Below are 5,039 nucleotides of genomic sequence, written 5' to 3'. Positions count from 1 at the left end.
TACCATCAGGTCCCCACTCTGGAGCGCTTTTTCCACCACCGGCTTCTCTTGTGGATGCCATACCACCTGTGGAAGGTCAGGCTGTCCTGTCCTGCTTATGGCACACAGCTCACAAGCTATGGAGCTCACAAGAGAGCCCGCCACATTCTGGATGTGGACAGGTATCACCTGATGATCACAGAGACTCTCAGCTGGTTGCAAAACAACATATCTTTCCTCCAGCAAGACAATCTTGGACCAGCTGGACTTGGAGATGTTGCCTTGCTGCATCAGGCCAAGCGGGAGCAGCTGAGACAGGAAGGTGTCCCTGGCATCACTGACAGTCTGGTCCATCAGCACATCACCAAAGACGAGCTGGCACTGCACTACCGGAGGCAGACAAGAGGACAGCGGCAGACAGTAGTCATGATCGAGCAGCTCCTTAATGAACTGATGGGGGCAAAGGGCAGGGATTTTCTTGGTGTTTCTCTTCTGGACCAGGAAAGGATGCAGCACATCTGGCGAGTCCAACAGAGGCATGTTAAGTGCATACAGGACGAACCAGGTGTGCTTCTTTACACCCAGACAGGCACCACCACCAAGGCAGGCATTGTGCTGCCAAACTACAGGTGTGCCAGAGGGTCCACATCATTGGAGTCCTTTCACCTGCATGTAAACAGGTTCATTCCAGGTCAGTATGAATCATTATTCATCAGTAAGATTCTTTAACATCGCAATTCTGTTGTTTGTCATGGTTTAAGTTCAGGAAGTAGTGGAGCTATGCATAAAGCCTATTAATAATTTACAGATGACCAAACACAACAAATAAACGTATCATTGTGTTTACCTTTCTACTATCTTAAGGAACGAGTGTCAACAGCTTCAATATCCAGCTGTACCTCCTGGAAGGACTGAACAGGTGGAACCAGGACCGAGAAGCTGCATCCCTAGCAGTCAAGCCTGCCCCCCTGCTGAGTTATTCTGGAGACCTTGTTCACTGTGTTAACACCCTCAGTGTCAAGGTCTTTGGAAGGCACCTTGTCCCGTCTTTTCAGCCACCTGCTGTTTACACTGGTAAGTTTAAGCTTTTCATCCTGATGAAGCTACTTGCCATATTCACTATACAGTATATTCTTTTTAATGCATTATCCGAAAGTTAATTTTCCACCCTCTATTGTTCTCTCAACTGTCCCAGGTGAGCTTCTCGGCATAGATTACTTGTACAGCCAGATGGGAAAGGCCTTGCAGGATGTACATCCTGACTCAGAGGAAACTGAGGCACTGCTTGAAGATGTAGGCACTGAGGAGGAGCTGGAAGGTGAGGGTTTTGAAGAAAGTGGGTTACACCCCACTGTAGAGCTGCTGGACGTGTCTGATCCAGCCCCTGTCACCACCAGCTCAGCTCACACTCCAACTCCCACCTAGGGGTGGGCGATATGACGATATTAGATTGTGAAGGATTAGAATGTGAAGACGATCTGCCAAAGTGCAGAGATCGTAGGGATCGTCTAGGGCACATTCTATAAATTGTAGTTCTATGCTGATGCACCGACGCACCAAACGTATAACGTCGTCAACCTGACCGACCAATCATAGCAAATTACGGGCAGTGACGCGCTTTCTTACCCGTGTCCTTGTTTATGTGTGTAGCGGTAGCCACATGGAGAGTCATGTCTGAAAGCCAGACGGAGGAGTTGGTCGCTTTTTAAAAAACAAAACAAAACAGCGTTTCACCATCTCTCATCTCTGCCGCCTCTCTCGGGTGCGGACACACGGACACACACTAACGGACACACACAGGTCGAAGAATAGAAGTTTTGGGCTATTTTTATGGGGGTAAAATGTCGCCATCTTTTGGTGAATTTAATTCATAACAGTATAAGATTAGATAAAATAAGATAAATTAAGATAATCCTTCATTTGACCCACAATGGAGAAATTCAAAGTGTTGCAGCAGCAAAGAGCAGTGTAGGAATATAGAACCTAAGTACTAAATGTAAAAATAAGTATCTAAAAATATTTAAATATAGAAATATCATCGAACCAAATCATAATGATTATAATTAGTTGTAGTCGTATTTGCATTAATTGCATTTTAATCTTTGTGAGGAGGCTAGTCCCATTACAGTTGCCTTTGCTGAGCAAGAACTGAAGCTCATCAATGGCGCAAGAAAGCTTGAGTGGCCTGGCTATCATAAGCATCAACTCAGAAGTGGCACAGCAGCTGTCATATGATGACCTCATTAATGACTTTGCATCCAGAAAATGCATACGTGTGCATCTGTAAAAGGCTTGTTCCATTGTTGAAAGAGTCATTTTGTAATGGGGAGGGGGGGCCTCAAAATAAAATTCTGCTAAGGGCCCCAATTTGGCCAGGGGCAGCCCTGAGGAGCATTCACAAAGCAACACACAGGTCTGTTACAAAGTGAAGACTCTATGTCTGAAAAGAAATGCATGGTATTTATCTGTCTCTGTGGGTGTGTTCTCACCCTGCCCTTCTGTACTTAAATTAATCACTCACACAGAAGGAAGTGATAATATTGAGTATACATTCAGTACCTTGAGTGATAGGTGGGGAGGGGAGGGGCCTAGTGAACCTGAGTGAGCGGTGTGAGAGAGGTGGAGAGGAGTGCTGCGCATAAGGACTGAGAGAGATGCTGCGCTCACACAAACTCTGTGAAGAAATACGAGTGATTTGCTGAACTCATAGAAGAGAAACTACAACAAAAATATCGATCTCATCACGCTAGTATCGATCCGATACCAATACTCACCTTGGTATCGATACTATCGATATTTGGAACGATCCTCCCACCCCTAGTGCGCACACTATTGCCTGGCGTTCATCGGGAGAGGGCTCTTTCTGGCGTGCTCCAGTTGTTTGCACCGAGCAGGGTATTTGTATGGTAGGTATGACTCCTGTTTTAGCTGTACAATCCGTCTGCCTGAGTGTCCCACCATAAGCTGTATTATAATTTTGATTCTTTCTTTTCCAGGACAGGAGCGGGTGTAGTGTGCGGCAGACTTCCCCCGGTGGTGGTTCCCCTCTCACTCCCCTGAATTTGGTGTGGCACGTGGTGGTTTGTAGTAGTTTTCTTTGGTTTGAGTTGTGTCCCCTCTGTTGTATTTGGAAGTCTGTCTCTCGTCCTCTTTAAATCTATTAGTGTAACGAATCTCTGTGATCTTCTATAGTAAGAGTGGCTATTGTATTTCCTGGGGTGCAATTCCCCAGGTGGCATTGTCTGGCAATTCTCGACTCTCCCCTCCATTTTTGGCCACGCTTATTTTTGACCTTTAAAGGAAATAGTTCACTCTAAAACAAAATTCAGTCATTATCGACTCACCCTCATGCTGATGATAAGTCTGATGTAGTTTCTTATTCCTCAAAGTTCAGCTGGAGACCCACAGGGGTACTATGCAGTTATATTTGAGTCAAAAGCAGTGAATTATTTCGTGTCACGCTCGCAGATTTCACCTGCCGCGCGCACTTGTTTGATCGTCGCGAACATATTCAGCAACAGAGTGAAGCAGAGGCAGGTGCGAGCGAGTAAAAAACAACAGCGACACACACAGCAACACTGTGCAGCTGCTTTGCGCGTGCTGGCTCGTTCCCGTTTTCGCTCTCTCTCTCCCCTGTGCTCGCTCGCGGTGGAGCTCTGCTCGCTCGAAGCAAGACTTTTGACACTTTGGTGGCGGAGACCAAGGCTGACCCCGGCCCTCCTATGATTGGTCATTTTCTGGCCTTAAAACGGAGAGAAGACGAAGAATAATAATAATAAGAAGAAGATGACGATGACGAAGAGAAGACGAAGAACATTGAACAGTAACAATCCAGAAAAACTAATAGGATAAAGGGTTCAAATTGTACGTGTCCAGTTATATAAACAACTATGAAGGTAAGTTAACACTTCACCAAACCAACTCTGATACATGCTAGCCCTTAACTAGCCAAAGTTAGCTCAGTAACAAAGCAACGTTTATTTACTATGTATAGCTAAAGTTAGCATAGTGGTAGGTTAGCGTCATTAACTGTTTTTTTTTTTGTTTGTTTGTGCAATGTATTATCCTAACCCTAATGTTAATCTCAGTTTTAAACAAGGAGGCAGGAGAGGTCACAGTTAGGGCTGAGTGCTACAGGTCCATGAGGAAAAGCCAGAAGCCTCACTGTCTGAGTGTAAGGGTAAGTCATCCTGCAGGTTCAGTTCAAGCTAAGAAACAGGTTTCTGTTTGTCAAATCAAGTTTCTGTGAGTCATGTCATTGCTGCGAATAGCGTATAAAGACTATCATTGAACTATGTCATATGGTACCCGAGGTGTCATATTCAGAAAGAATGTAAAATTAATGGCTCTCACAGAAACAAGATTGTGCTCTGAGTTCTTATAATTTCCTATAACTTCAATTAAAGATTTATCTTGTATTTTTCTTTGAAATAAGTAAAGTGAGATTACACATATCTATTTTATATGGTAAACTACAAATAAATTGTGTTTTTATGACACTTTTTCCTGTTTCACTTTTAACAATTTTTAAGTTTACTAACAGAAGTTCACTAATTTAATGTTGTCTTTCTATTATTACACTTGCAGCCAGTACATTTTGTTCTCTAAGTAACATTTGCTATTGTAAACAGATTGTGCTAAGGGAATCAAAACCAGTCGAGTTGCAGAGATGCCAGTGCACCTGTGTGGCAGGTACAGCCTTGTGCAGCCACGTGGCAGCTCTGCTGTACCAGACGGCCCGCTACTCCCAGCTGAGGCTTACATCTGTTCCCCCAGTGTTCAGCTGTACAGAGACTGAACAGAAGTGGCACAAACCAAGGACCATAGTAACCAACCTATTAATGACTTTTATCTTATGTATGGATATCGGTTCAATGTTTATTGAAATGTGTTTTTGTTTGGATGCAGGGCATTAAACCTGGTCCAGTTAATGACATGGTCATCCTGTCAGCCAGACCAAGGGAGAGGAAGCTTGTAGAAGGAATCAAATCAAATCAAATCAAATCAAATGTTATTTGTATAGCCCAAATTCACAAATCACAGTTTGCCTCAGAGGGCTT

General features: G+C 44.1%; 1 long non-coding RNA gene across 1 annotated transcript; it reads left to right on the top strand.

The window, feature by feature from the left end:
* The first annotated feature begins 3,448 nt into the window (after nt 1-3,448).
* Nucleotides 3,449-4,678, top strand: LOC311253797. The gene is made up of 3 exons (XR_014621909.1): nt 3,449-3,875; nt 4,068-4,159; nt 4,611-4,678. It is a non-coding gene; the product is annotated as an uncharacterized lncRNA (long non-coding RNA).
* Nucleotides 4,679-5,039: the final 361 nt, after the last annotated feature.

Source organism: Pagrus pagrus (assembly GCF_965226575.1).
Source record: "Pagrus pagrus genome assembly, contig: HAP1_SCAFFOLD_45, whole genome shotgun sequence".
Lineage (NCBI taxonomy): Eukaryota > Metazoa > Chordata > Actinopteri > Spariformes > Sparidae > Pagrus > Pagrus pagrus.
This window is presented reverse-complemented; position numbering and strand designations above follow the sequence as displayed.